We start from the raw sequence: 16,189 nt of genomic DNA on the forward strand, positions 1-16,189 counted from the left end.
CTGAAAGAACCTTTACAGATGCTCAGTGCAGGTATATAAAAAGTAGGAGGATATGGTAATCGGCCCATGCAGTCTTTCTGACTATGAGTCTCTCTCTTTCTTCCTCCCTGGTGGGTGGGCTGGTCAAAAGAAAATAAAAGCGGGATATAATATTAATCGTCCTGCCCTGCTACAGCATTATGTGAAGACTTTATAGCCACTGTTTTCCACAGTCATTCTCAGACTGAGCTCTCTCGTCTTCCCTGACACTAGAACCCAGAAAGGTAAACAGACAGCTTAATACAGAACAGTCCCATTAATGTATTCCATAAAATTATAAAAGGAACTCAGGCATGACCTGCACAAACCATATTTAGATTTATTATTTTGATATATTGCTCACATTTGGAGCATTCAAAATTAAATAGTGGATCAAAAAATGCATAAAATTAGAAAAAAGTATGACCCATCAAATGCTGCAATTACTGATAATATTTTTATAATTAGTATTTAAAAAATAAACAGAGAGACTGTATGGTCATACCTATATCCTCTTGATTTTATATATATATATTCAATGAGCAATGAACTATAAAAACATCTGGAAACAATATATATATATATATATACCTATATAATTCTGTAATTATAAATAATTAAAAATAAATGCATAAAATAAAATAATAAAAATGTCAGCAGAGGCTTTAACAAAATTGACATTTTGCATGCATTTTATTCATTACATAAAATATGGAAATAATGACCATGTATGATATCTATTTCAAAAATCTTTTGTGATCACTAACTGCATTTCATTTGTCTTTCAGTTCCTCTGGTATAACGGTGACAGACAGCAACAGGTGAACAGCAGTGTTTGTAAATGAAAAATGGTTGAAAAAATGCCACAGAATGTGCTTTTCTTAGTGGTCTTAGTGGGAATATCACTAATTAGCTTTATAGGGTCAAAGGTCACTGGAAACTGGACACTCACATGTCCACATCCGACTTAGAACTCAAGCACACATACACACTGTAATACTGAGATACACACACACACACACACACACACACACACACACACAAACAATAAGGAGAGGTGGTCACCTAACTCGCAAGATGACAGATAACAGCAACTGCACACACACTTAATCTTACATGTACTTCAACGACACACTCGCTGCAACGTGGCAGCTAACAAATGGCGATTCCAGGCCAGAACTAAACTTTAGGATGGGGAAAAAATTTAAGTGACAACCCCTTTAGAGATTAATTAGAATAACAAAACAAGACAAAAAAAAAAAAAGATTTATTGGCTTGAATACAAATTATCCAGTTAGGCAGCTCTTGGGTCAAACATTGTGGTGTCACTTAATAAAAACATAACACCTCATGAAAGAGTTTATAACTGACAAACTGTTTAATATAGACAGATGGCGTGGTTTTAAATGCTGCTTAAGGACTCTGTTTTTAAAAGAGGAAGCCTGACACATGCTGTACATTGGAATGTATGAGACAAATCTATTGGTTAGTGAAGATGTAGGTTTTTGTTTAGATAATCATATACAGTTATGTTTGTACATCTGACCTGTAGGATGGTTAGTGTGTCACTAAAGGACACGGACGCAAGGGAGAAGAGAGACAAGAGCATGGAGTGCATACTGGGATGAATACTGACCTGGAACGGATCGGCTGTCAGATATTATCAAGATGTTTTGCAGCTGTGTATGTTCTGTATTTGTTGGATGTATGTGTGTGGCTTGTGTTTATGTTTTTGTGTTTCGGGGTAAGGAGGCTGGGAGAGGCGGTGTTACTCCTCTGCATTGGAGCTGCTAACTGCCAAGGTCAATGTCCATAGTTGGAATGCACAAGTGTTTTGCCTTGTCACAAAGTTTTAGGGAGGACACAACAACGCCGGACATGAATACTTAGAAAGAAAAATCACTTTAAACAATACAAGAGAGATTCTGTCTTGCTGGGTGTCTTTGGCAGGTGTTGCTACAAACAGAGTCAAACACTTACATCGTTTGTCTGTGGTCAGCAAAGCAGTCTTTGTAAGTTACTGCACAAAGATGGAAACAATAATTCATCTTTGGGGTGTATCTATTGTTATAAATCTGTGATGTACAATCTTAGAACAGTGAATGTGGAACCAAACATAAACATGAAAAATAATGTTCTAATAAGCACATTCCACATTCAGGTGTGTAGGTGCATGAAGGCGTGGACACACACACACCCCACACACTTCGGGTGCATATATTGTCAAGAATATTTCTTGTTTTTCTGTAGGTAAATTACTTAAAATGCATGTCAGAATAGTTTATTGTGCAATGTGGCTGGAACCATGATTTTCCAGTTTTAAAGTTTAATAGTTCCAATAACTTTTAATATTCCTGTATCCCTAACTGTTTTTCTTATCCATACCATACCTTCAATCACAGAGACAGTGAGGCCAAAATATTTGAGGGTCTTTCTTTTATTCATTTTATTCTTATAAAATATGGTTTAAACATATTTAAAAAATGTAAATGTAAATATATTAAAAATATTTGTATATTCATTTTGTTTATTTGTATTATATTTAAATCATTTTAAATACTTTAAATTAAATTACATGATTCTTTGTACCATTAAAAAAAACTTTTTAGAAAATTAATTTACATGCTATTTTGTCTGACCTTCAGTACTGTTATGTGAAAATGTTGCCGTTTTATCCAGTAAGAAAGTAGGAGAACAGTTCAATATGTAATAATTCTCACCAGGCAGTTATTTTAAAGATATGTTTATATAAAAGGCAGGCAGGCTTTCTTGCACTCACACACTATGGGTTCATCTTAAAGTTGTTCATGTGGGGACAGACAGATGTGGGGTCACCCCAAAGCTGTGTTTATGGGAGATTGAGCCGAAGGTCTGATAAATTGATCTTGTGAGGCTGAGGTTATTTACATTATATCTCTCACATGGCCAGATAAACGACCCTCTCCTCTATATAAGCTTCATCACACTCAACCTACTGCTCCTCTTCTCATCGCTTATTGTCTATGTGCACACACACTCAAACGCACCAGGTGCATGAAACCTAATACTGTGTGAATATGTGTAACTATGATGGAGATGGAGTGGGACAGATAGGAAGAAAGAGACTGAGATGGAAGGATGCAATCTTTGTGCATGTGAGCACTGTGGGAGGAAGTCACATGGAATAGATTTTCAAATGAGCAGAGCCAGCACAATCTATAAAGCTAAAGGTTTCTGTGTCCACAGAGAGCATGTTATCATCAGGATGAGAGTACAGACCAGTGAAGACAGCTCAGACAGCTAACAACCCCCAAACTTCCCAGCAAAACTCTACTATCAAACCTCCTGTGTCCAAAAGATTGGAGATATCCTATTTGTGTCACTCTCTTCAAATCTCTTCAACTTGTCTTCCCTATTAGGCTGTGGAAGAACTTATTTGTTCAGATATATCTAGTCAGTGTAATGCAGACTAACGGTTTTTAACAACACTGTTTGGAAAAATCCAAAACACCCTATTTATTCAGAATACCTTAGCAACCACATAGTAACACCCTGGAAACCACCCACACCATCATAACATTCCCCTAGCAATTACTGGGAATATTATTGTTAACTAAACTAAAATGATTAAAACATTTTTGATAACAATAATTTTTTAATAATTTGGAATTTAAATCGAAATAAATTTTGAAAATTAGAAATGCTGCAAATAAACTTAAATAACAGCACTAACACTCACAAACTTTTGTTTTCCTCTCTCATATACTGTTATGTCTAATATTTCTTAACATTCGTGGATGTGTTTTTGCCAATCGGCCCATTAGTGGGATAATGAGAGGAAGAGAGCTGGCTCTGTGCGGCTTGTTTCGTAATGCTGCGTCTGTGACTCATACCTCAAACACTACAAACACATTCAAAACTCATACTCCAGCATCATACTTCCATCAGTCTGTTTGACAAGCCTGACACCACTTATATCTACAAAGAGGAATTAATATCATGCAATAAAATGAGAGGAGGGAGACAGAGTGAAAGATTTAGATGGATGAAGTGTTTTTTTTCTTTCCTCGTCAGAGGTCAAGGTTCAGGTTTCTTGATCTTGATGTCTACTGTTTAATGTGATGGGTTCTGTGTTCATACATGTGTGCATATGCTCCTACGTTCACTCCCCAAATTGTTTTATCACCAAAAATTAATCTGAATGGTTCAGATGGAGCTCTCTTGGGCATCTGCAGCACTGAGCTCACAGTTTGAAGCTGATAACCAGGTGGAAAGGCAGACTGGAGTCCGCCGAGTATCCGCCCAGATGGAGAGAAGCCCTATCGCAGCAGTGATAGAAAGGACATGGTGACTGCCTCTAATGCAACATGTCTCTAACTCCTACATTAAGATACCAAACATGTCTGCCTCCCTATTCCCACACACAAATGCACATAGTTTTCTCTATTTTCTATGTAATTCCATCCACAGAGACGCATGGTAAATGGACTGTATTTATATAGCACTTTCAACAGACCCATGGCCATCCAAAGCGCTTTACAAATTGTCTCACATTCACCCATTCACTCATCTCATTTATACACCGACAGCGGTCATATCAGCCATGCAAGGCGCCATCCAGCTCGTTGAGAGCAGCTGGGGTCAGGTGTCTTGCTCAAGGACACCTCGACACTTGAACCACCAACTTTCCGGTTTGTAGACAACCTACATGAATCACTGAGCCACTGCCACACCATGCTCTATACAATCCTTAAAATTTAAATTAATTAATCCATTGTCTTACAGCATGTCATTTAACAAATATTTTATATTTGAGTTCTTAAGAAACCATCATATGCTGGTGTTTCAAAATGAATGGTAAAATTGTTTGCTTTCTGTGAAACAGTTTTTCTCTAAAAACTTCAAATCAACACACAGATCTAAAAAACAAACAATAACTATAATATAACATCAAAAACAATGAGCCTATTTAAGAAAATAATACTCCAAAAACTATATTTGGGAGTTTGACATTTGAGTTGCCATCCACTGAAAATTTCAATATCAGCCCTGTTTCCTCTGTGATATGTTCATGAGAGTTTATGAGAGAAGTGAACAAATCATTCATAAATGAATTGTTTCCAAAGTAATCAGTAAATGCACTTCACAAATCAGGCTTACTACTGCCAAATGCATTGTAAGCCTAAGTAGATCGTAGAAACTTTAATGTTTTTGAAAGTAGTCTCTTTCGTTCATCAAAGCTGCATTTATTTAATTAAAAATGTGGCATTTATTTGGCACCAATGCTCTCCATGATCTACTAAGGCTTTGGGAAATGCAGCCATGGTTTTAAAATTCAACAAGACCATCTGCAAAAGACCCATGGAGAGGATAATTATCAGTGAACAGAAATGTATATTTCAGTCTGTTCCTCACATGTTTTTTCTTCAAAAGAATTGAAATATATCACACAAATCACATACGATACCTTCATGGTGCTTTTGTGTCATTGTGTGCAGCTTGAAAGCTCCAGTGCTTATTCATACTGCAGTAACTGCATGTTAAAAACGAATTCTTCAGAATTTCTTTTGTGTTCCACAGGAGATAGAAAACCATGCGGGTTTGGAACGACATGAGGGTGAAAAAATATTAATTTTGGTGTGAACTATTTCTATATGCTATTTTAAAATGTTTAGATCTAAATCTCTAGCATGGAGTTCTTGTCCATGGACTGCAGTATTTGTAAATGTTGTGGGGGAAATGGATTGAGGGTCAGAGCAGAGACTGAACCACCAGAACTGCAACTTCAAAATCCATCATCACTTTGTCAGATGGGGTTGGTCTAATGTGCTCTAATGTCTTCCAAGAGGATGTTACTACAGGAAGGAACACGAGAAAGAATTGGTCCCTGGGGTGTGTGTGAGTGTTTGTGAAACTTAGATGTGTGCATCAAAGCAGGCAATAGGCAATGGGTTCAGGAGATGCTGCAGTAAGCGCCAAAGTCCATCAATCCATAACATACTTCATTACATACCACACACACACACACACAGACACCTTTTTTTGTTTTTGAGAGAAGTCTCTTTCGTTCATCAAGACTGCATATATTTGGGCTGTATTATCCAAAATATAGTAAAAACAGTAATACTGTGAAATATTGTTGCCATTTAAAATGAGTGTTTTCTATTTGTGTATAAAAAAATATAACTGAATTTTCTGCAACATCACTCCAGTCTTCAGTGTCACATGATCTCTCAGAAATCATTTCATATGCTTATTTGGTGCTCAGATAGCATTTATTATGATCAGGGTTGAAAACAGTTGTGCTGGTTAATAGTTTTATGAAAACCATCATACACTTTTTATGATTCAAGGATGAATAGGAAGTTCAAAAGTAAAGTATTATGAGAAATATAGATATTTTGTAACATTATAAATGTATTTATTGTCATTTTTTATATATTTAATGCATAATAAAAGTTTTAATTTTATTTAAATTTAAAAGTATTAATTTCTTCTTTTAAAAAAAAAACTAAAAACTTTTCAACTATGGTTTTATATAAGGATGTTCTGTCAGATTTAGCCAACTGTCAGTAGTAAGTAAAACCTACACATACATTTAGGTGTGCAGAGTAACTGAAGAATAAGGGTCATTATAACACAATCAATGTCATTTGTTTTCCGGCGCTTATGTTCGCTCCAGTACTTCTTTATCTCCATCTGTTCTTGCCATGGAATGCAATATCATTAACAGTGACCCTGAAAAGCTAAACTGCTAGATATTTTTCTTCTTTTTAACATATTTGTTACGATTTTGTTTAGTCGGCGGTATTTATGTTTTTATCTTTGTTTATTGTCTGTCTAGCACAGTGTTAAGTGTGTGTCTGCTTCTCAAGAGACCAGCTGCATGCATTCTACGACACTTCCCATGTTCACAAATGCTCTAATGCTCTCTCTATGGAGCTGAAGCTTCATAAGGTATTTAAACTGTGTTCTACAGAGACGAGGTGAGCAACAACTGATGATTGAGGCATTTTATTTAACACCAACACTTGGGGATAGTCGAGATTGAGTGATGTATGACTCTTTCTTTCACTCACTCACATACACATATACATGTACTCACGTTGATACATATAAACACCTTATACATTTTCCAATTCCTCCCCATGGTCCTTTCATCCTTCTCTTGCTCTGTAAACATGACAGAATTCAGCAGATGAATGAAGTTGAACTCATGATGACATTCCTGTCCACACACCTAGATAGTAAAACTGTCAAAGGAACAGTTTTGTAATTTTGTCATTTACTCACCCTGCTGTCATTCCAAACCCACCTGACTTTTTTCACTGTAAAATATTTGCTGTAATTAGTTACAACAACTTTTTTGTAACAATTTGAACTTAAATATCCAACTTAACTAAACTAACGATAACTAAACTTATAAATCAAAGTAAAGCATGAATAAGTTTTAAGTTGAAACAACACATTATTACTTATTCTAATGTAAAATTTTAAGCTGTGATAACTACAGTTGTTTTTTTGTTTTTTGTTTTTTGTTTGCAAAAGAAGATATTTTGTTTTTTTCCTTAAAGGTGCAATAGGTGATTGTCTTCAGAAACATTTTTTGTTATGCTGGTTGAAAGTCTCTTCACATCTGATAGCAATCATTAAGTTAAGCAGTCTAAATGTCTTTTCTATGTATTTATATATTCTGTGGAAGGCGTAGGACCAAGAAATGTTCGTCCAATCAAAATGTTCAGCCCGAACATTATGATAGGATTTTCTACCTGCCTATCAACATATGCATTTGCGAGAATGGCAGACAAACAACAACAACCTGACCTTCCTTGGTATTATAGTACTGTTACTAACTGTACTATAAAGTTTTCTCACCAGTGAATGACACATGATGTAGTAATGTTGTCTCTGATCATCTGGTCTGTGCTCGTTCATGCGTTCAGAAGGTGTGGCTAAAGACAGCAATTGGCACGGAGGGTGGGACATACACTTTCAGTGCTATCAGGCTAATGTTAGCATTTTCCAAGATATCCAACTGCACCTTTAACTGTATTTTTAATAGGGACAAATTCACTAAACTTCTTTAAAATCACTATTGTATTAGCAAAAAGCAGAAACTCATTGTTATTCATCGATGTCAGAATACTCCATCTGACATCAGAGACGAAAACAAAAATAACGACTTTTTATGAAATAATTATGTGGGCAACGGTCTCCTCTGTGTCACTCCTGATCACCGTGCTACGCATGCTCTTCCGTGTCCTCCGTGCCACAAGGATGTGCTGTTTTATTTCAAATCAAAGCTAAATACACTTAGAAACAGCACTTCATATAACCCAGATTGCACATCTGATGGCAGATGGATTATTCTGACGACTACTTTTCATACCTTTTATGGACCTTGACACTGTTATTTACTTGGCAGTCTATGGGACACTCTTAAGCCTCCAGGTTTTCATTCAAAATATCTTAAATCGTGTTCTGAAGATGAACTAAGCTTTTACGGGATTGGAACGACATTGGGATAAGTGATTAATGGCAAAATTTTCATTTTGGGGTGGAGTAACCCTTTAACAGAATTGTTCAAATTTAGTTTAGATTTTAACAGTTGCTCTTTTTGTGATGAATGGATTGAAACAACAGAACAATTATTTTATGATTGCAAATATGTATGTGCTGTTTGGGAATATTTGCATTACTGGTTACTTCCTAAATTTGTAAATTTCTCTGAATGAAAAATGAACTAGCATAATCTCAACACGGCTATTGCACCTGGTTGAGGTTAATGACTTAACATCATCAGTTCTCAAGCCTTTTAACCAATCGGCATTGATGTTAAACTTGTTTGCATTAAACTCAAACTCATTGGAGATTCAAAAGTGACAACCAGCTACATTCCAAACATAATCTTGAAATGAATCCACCAAATAACTTGTCAACACGTGAATTTTCCCCCTTAAAAATTACTCTAGTTTCTCTTCAGTGTAACCTCAGGATCCACTAGACACTCCCGCCAAATATTTTGATAACTGTCAGCAAATAACTTGCGCAGTAAATCTGCATCATGACCAGAATTCAAACTTAGTTTATCTGATTCTTCCACATATTCGCTCACAGTGCAGCCGGTCAGAGTTTTCCCAAACAAGTACAAAAATGCTTAATTTTTCCAAAATGCATCAAGTCTTCCTGTCAAGATGGTGGACAGAGTTCAGTCCGAGTGTCTGTGGTGGAAAGAAAACAAGTTGAGTGTTTGAGCTACACATCTTAGTGAACCTCTTCGGCCAAAGGTCAAACTATCTCTCAGAGCATGTGTCTATTTCCGTCCCTCTGTGCAAGTTCTCTGTCTTGTTCCCTTTAGTTGCTTATGTTTATCTTGAAATAATGAAATATTAGCAATTTTAATCTCATTGAATGCCTCATAGATTTGTATAGATAGATTTGGCAGACAAGACCTGTTCGACACAGAAGAGAAGTGTTTGAAAGGAAATAAGGAGTTTTATACAGTTGTAGTGGATCTGGTGTGTGTCGGCATGCACGTGTATTTGTGTAAAACTTTCAATCTATCATTTTACTGACAGTATGATGGTTCTTATCGCTTTTCCTCATGATTAAAGATAATAAACGCATATCTGCTTCCCTTGTGTCTTTTTCCTTACAGTCTCTCATTCATCTATCTGGCCTACACACAGGTGTCTGAGAAGGGTTAATGCATATGTGCAGTCTCTCATCCATACACAGCTGTGCAGATAACTTTTAACCCACATGCTACACACACACACACACACATTTAGCATGATGGATCAGTTATCAAAGGCAGTTGGTGGATGAAAGTGCAGTTCTTCTTATTTTAAAGACGACAAATAGCAACTTAAATATTAGAGAAAAGGTAAAAACGAGGAGATGGTGGTTAGGATGGCTGCTTAGGTAAGCACAAATCTGCCTTTGATTGAGGCCAAATAGGAAAATCCAACTTTTATAATCATGTTTTCCCATTCATTGTTTTTTAAACATCTTGCTCTTATTGAAAAAGAGTTTCTAGGGCAAACAGAACATGAGAACATGAGAACATGAATCATTTATTTAGCCTGTTTTAGTCACCTAAAATAAAACCATATTGTCTCGATGCCTGTAAAAAGAGAGTGCTGTTTCCCCTCTCTTAAAGGATTAGTTCATTTCCAGAATAGAAATTTCCTGATAATTTAATCACCCCCATTTCATCCAAGATGCATCATCATCATGACTTACTGTCTTCAGCCGCAAAGAAATTAAGGTTTTTGAGGAAATCATTCCAGGATTTTTCTCCATATGATGGACTTAAATGGTATCCATTAGGCTTCAGACCTGCAACTGAAGAAAGAAAGACATGAACATCTCGGATGACATGGGGGTGAATAAATTATCAAGATATATTCTAATTCTGGATGTGAGCTAAACCTTTAATGACATTTACACAGGTTCAGTAATCAAGCACAAAGATAAAACACAACAGTTCAAAAATGAAAGTCATTTATTAGAACAGCCCATATACTTGCTGTAATGGAAACGTCTGCACTTTGTTTAATATTAATATGCCTGTGCAGTTATGTTCAAATACTGTACATACAAATATTGATGTAGTGAAAAAAAACAAAAAACAAGAGCAAACATTTGTATTATAGTATAACTACATGGAATTCTCTGCATACACACACACACACACACACACACACACACACACACACAAACACACACACACACACACACACACACACACAAACCAACTATATTTTTGACATTTAAAAAAATATATTTATTAAATATACTAATATAACATATTATTTAATAATTATATTTCATAATTTTAAATTTAGTTCATGTATACAATTTACATTATATATACATTTGAACTCTAATAAATACCAGTATAAAATATGTATATTGTTAAATATAATATAAATATGTATTTTAATACAATTGTCATTATTTTAAATGCATATGTGTGTAATTAACTTTTTTAATTTTTAATTATTTAATCAATATATAATTAATATACATTATATATCAATTAAAATGTTATCATTTTAAAGAAGGAACTGTTTAAAATATGCATATTATTATATATAATATAAATTTGTTTAACAAAATTCTTTTTTAAAATATATATGAAGATATGGTTTATAATTAAATAATTTATAATCGATTCAAATTTTTGTGATACCTTAGCAAATTGATGCAAATACAGTGGGAGAGAGAATGGAAGAGCGGAGTGAGGGCTGCTGAAATCATCCAGTCACCCACACATTCTAACAGGATATGAAACTCAAGAGGAGAAATTCAAATCTCATGTGAATAAGTCTGATGATCAATCTCTCTCTGCTGGGGTCACTCACATGTCTGACAGTTTTTTATTGCTTATGGTTTTGAGTTTTAATAACATCCTCAGATCTAAGAGGTGAACTGTTGTGTCATCTTGACCATTACGTTCATTAAGCTCATGATCATTATGATTTCAAATGATGGCTGCCATGACAATGATGAAGGATTCTTTTCTAGGAATTCTTTTTTTAAAAGGGTTTAGCCTTGGCTGGTTTTCACAAGCCACCATTAAAACACATACACACTAAACCTACCGATTAGAACTAAGTGCCTCACCCAAACCCTTACCCTAAACCTACCCTTTACGTAATTATGACCTGACCCCTAAAACCACGTCTTGACTCTCAAATAGGCCTTTAAAGGGGTTTCAGAAAGTGAGGACTGACCATAATGTCAAGATTGTCCGTGCTCCAATGGTCTAAAACTCAAACCTCCCCTCACAAAGATAGCTGGCACACACACACACACACACACACACACAAAACACATAAACATTCACACAAAGAGAATACAAAGGTCAGAAACTGGAACAAAAGCTAAAAAATAATCTTTCAGAAATTAACCAAGTATCACCAGCATTCATTATAAATGAATAATAACTTGTGCTGATGGATAAAACACCAACGCACTACCCACTGAAAGCACAACATCCTCTTGTTACATGTGCACTTTACAAAAGCAGACAGTGACGTATGTGTCTGAGGTCAAACAGTCATTCACCATCTTATCTGTACTTCCTCGGTCACTCACTGGGGTTCACCAGACCACAGATATTTTGGTACTTCCAGTACAAACAAAACAACATCTTGTATAATCCAAGCCATTGAATGCTTATATTTCATATGCGAGATGATGGTTACTGACTGGCAACTCGTATTATGTCATGCCATACAAACCACCTTATCTTTAATAGTGACTAAAACTGAGGCTGTATACTGTGCACATACACACTACTGCTAAATACAGCCATTACACTTCTTCTGACTGCTTAATCCCAGTCTGTACACACAAACATGTTTCTCACTACATTTAACCTAACAGAGACCTGGGTTAGCTTGGGCTCCAAAGCTTAACATGGTGAAACAATGAGGTACTCGATAATAAAAGCAAGTTACTTAGCAAAGGACAACTAAACCAAAACTGCTTTTTTACAGTCACAGACACTTTCACATTTTCACTACCACTCCTTTTTTAATATTTTTGAAAGAATCTACCTGGCTGCATTTATCTGACCAAAAATTCAATTGAACAGTAATACTATAAATATTATTATTTCATTAAAGTAGCTATTATTTATAAGTTCATTTTAGAATATATTTTAAAATGTAATTAATTCCTGTGATGACAAAGCTTAATTTTCGGCAGTCATTACTTAGCTGCTTAATATTTTTATGGAAAAGACGATACATTTTTAGGATTCTCTGATCAACAGAAAGTTCAAAAGAATCTTTTGTAACAAAGTAAATATCTTTACTGTCACTTTTGATCAGTTTGTGTCCATGAATAAAAGTAAAAATTTTTACCAAAAAAAAAAAAAATTGACCAGTAATGTACATATGCAAGTAAGAATAATAATCATTGTTTACAGATGTACACTTTGAAATATTGAAACCTGAGGACTAACTAAGTAGAGCTTGACAGATATCACCCCCTTAATGATCAATACAAATTAATTTTAAGTTTTTAATAACCAATATGTTTAATTGATTTTATAATTAATTGCGGTAATATAGTACTACAAAGTATTTTTTGACAATAAAAACATGAATATGAATATTTTACTACTAATAACAGTTGTTATTTGTAAAGTTTTTTATGATCTGACTAGTTACAAACTAATTGTTAAGCTATATTTAAAGTACTATAGAAAAAAAATGGCCAAATCGATTATGGGTTTATCTCCGATAACTAACTAACTAACATGGAACAAGGTATCCTGGGTAATAAAACATTTACCCAGGGTTAATAATTACCCTGGGTTAACCATTTTAGATGTGAAAAGCCCAGTAAACTGACAACAACACTGTGCAGCTGAATTTACTCCTGAAAAATCTAGATATTGACAGCCAATTCTACACAAAATGTGTTAAATGTCTACAGAACAAGACTGAATAACTAGCTCATAAAAACAGTGAGGTCACTCTCTTCTGGGCACTGATTGTTTGCTTGAGGTGCGCTGCTATAAAATATTCCAGAAACAGCCAAAACTTTGCGAGTTTGGGAAAGCAGAAGTGACTGCTGCAGTCCATCCACACACATGCAACATTAATGCAGTTGACACTCGCAAAACTTTGCAGTGCATACGTGGCACAAACTCATGTTTAGTTCCACTGTGCAAGTAGATTTACTAAAAGTGTCCAGCTTTGTTATTTGAGCAGTTGAACTCCTCTTCTCCTTGAGAAGCCCTCACATTAAAAACACTCAAGCCTGAGTGACAGCAGAGGTCAGGGAGAGCTGTGACATCACTCACAGTTTCAGGGGCCCGACTGACGTCATGGTCTTTCCTTCCAGCTCTTTATCAGTTTATTTATCTCAAGGAGAAGATGAGAGAAAGATAGAGAGCCAGAGAGAAGAGAAGAGAGGTGTTTCTGATGAGAGAGGCTTGTCTTTATAAACACATCCTCATTGCCTTTCTTGCTCAGTCCAAACACAGCCAGAGCACCACACCCAAGCACTCCATCGCCACAGTAACCAGCTGACCTCTGACCTCCACCCTCACCTGTGCCAGCCCCTCTACCAAGCCTGAACTTCCTGTTTATGTGCATTTAACAGAAATGGCACAGAGAAGCAAGACAAACATTCGTAGTGGCAGGTAGGTGAGAAGGCTGTTAAAACATGCACATTCAATGGCACTGTCCTACAAAATAGTTTAACAAAAATATTCAGTAGTCATTAAATGTTGAAATACTTTCTTCTATTCTATCTTAATATGGCACGACAAATAAAAGTAAACAATCCACATGGGTTATAACCTGAAAAGTGTAAACTGTGGCGCTATAAAAACATTTCACTGTTTGTTTGAACATCCCAAACCAACAACAACACTGGCTTAACCAATGGTGTGAGTTTGGGGCGGTACCATCTGATTGGTCAACCAATGAAAGAATCCTGTTTGAAAACCAAATCATCATTTTGCCAATTCCATTTGGTGAAAAAAGTGGCACAGAAATTATAATTTTTTTTTAATGTATTTATTAATTTGAATTATTTTACACATTTTGGGATTTAATGGAGTAGGAAGCTGATTTCTATGTAAATGACTGAACTACATTCAGTACAGTTTTAGCATTGATCATCAGACTTGTGGTAGAAGTTAGCGGTATGTGATTTAGCTGGTAAGAATGGATGATGTAAACACATGGAAGTTCCCAGAACTATGTTTACAGCGGAGACAGAGTCTGTTTTCTCACACTTAGATCCTACGTCTGCTCTTTTTTTACAGCTTAGTGCTGAAACACCAGACACTCTAGTGTGCATAAATTTACTGCCTTCAAATCATTTGTAGAAAATAAACCAGTGTAAAAAGTGTCTTTCTGTGACTGTGGTAGTGTCTATTTTTTTTTTTATAAATATATTGCTTTATCTTTCTCTGTCCTGCAATCTCTTCCTACTCTCTTTTCTGCATTGCCAGATGTGATAAAGATGCAGAGATCTGAGAATTCTCGCTCTCTATGAGTTTACAAAGCTGGGACGTTTTGCCATAAATTGCTTCTCTATTTACAAGCTATCAGGAGAAATTACATTTTGGCTGATTTATACTGTATGTATTTGCACAAAATCAAGAAAAAGGGAAAATGTAGTAGGAAATTATCAAACTGAAAAAAAAAATTATGTGACATTCAGGTTAACAGCACTTTTCTCACAATGACATAGGATTATTATATATAATTATGTATAAAATATGCATAATAAAATATGTAATTACAAAATATCTATTAAAAATAGATATTACTGTATACTAATATTAATTAATCATTGCATAAGTAATTTCACTGCCATAAAAATAACAACATACACATTCATTGCAACCTCCCTGCCCCCAGTTTGAGAACCATTTTCCATTAAAAATAAATTAATAATGTGACACAAAATAGTCATATTAAAATAATTAATTTGACATTTGCTTAGAAAACTTTGATTTCAAAGTAGAATTTCTAATTTAATTTGAGAAAAACATGGCCTAGAAAAAAAATAAAATAAAATGAAAGCACAGTAGCTGCAAATTAAGTATCTGATTAGTATCACATTATCTTCACGTTACCTTGATTTAAATATGTGAAACTGCACTACGTTCATTCCTGTTCTGATGGCCTGAGTAAGACCTGATTACTGGAAATTGTTTCATGCACATTACCTCATTTATTTACCTGAAAGCCCCAGATAAAGCTGTAAAAACAAGGCCAAAAGCATTTTCATCTGTAAAGAAGGGAATATCTTAGCTGGCTGCTCGCCAATGCGTATCATTACCCAGAATGCATAACTGTAGTGCAGCAATCCCAGTGTTTGGTTCCTGTGATTTCTGCCCAATGTAAACAAGGAGGAAAGGTCATGCTCCACCCCTCCTTGTTTCCAAATCACCCTCATTACCTCAGCAACACATCCAGCAGCACAAACAATGTTTAATATGACACAACGTTTCAGCATCTCTGTCTTCAAACTAGACAAAGAGGCGTCCAGATGCATTTGATTTTATTTTTTACAAGGGTTCTAACGGGTTTCAGAACTCACATCCTCCTGCAAGCTTAGGCCGTCCAATGCCCCTCATATAACCCCAAACACTCTTCAACGAAACCGACCCTTTCTTAAACTCCGACCCGAGTTCTGCATGACCTTGAGC

At 35.4% G+C, this 16,189-nt stretch overlaps 1 protein-coding gene across 1 annotated transcript in view; it reads left to right on the forward strand.

Annotated features, from left to right (window-relative positions):
- The window catches only part of LOC132129196 (armadillo repeat-containing protein 1-like), a 428,278-nt gene that overhangs the window by 252,145 nt on the left and 159,944 nt on the right, over positions 1-16,189 (forward strand). The window lies entirely within an intron of this gene.

This window comes from Carassius carassius, chromosome 46 (genome assembly GCF_963082965.1).
Source record: "Carassius carassius chromosome 46, fCarCar2.1, whole genome shotgun sequence".
Taxonomy (NCBI): Eukaryota; Metazoa; Chordata; class Actinopteri; order Cypriniformes; family Cyprinidae; genus Carassius; species Carassius carassius.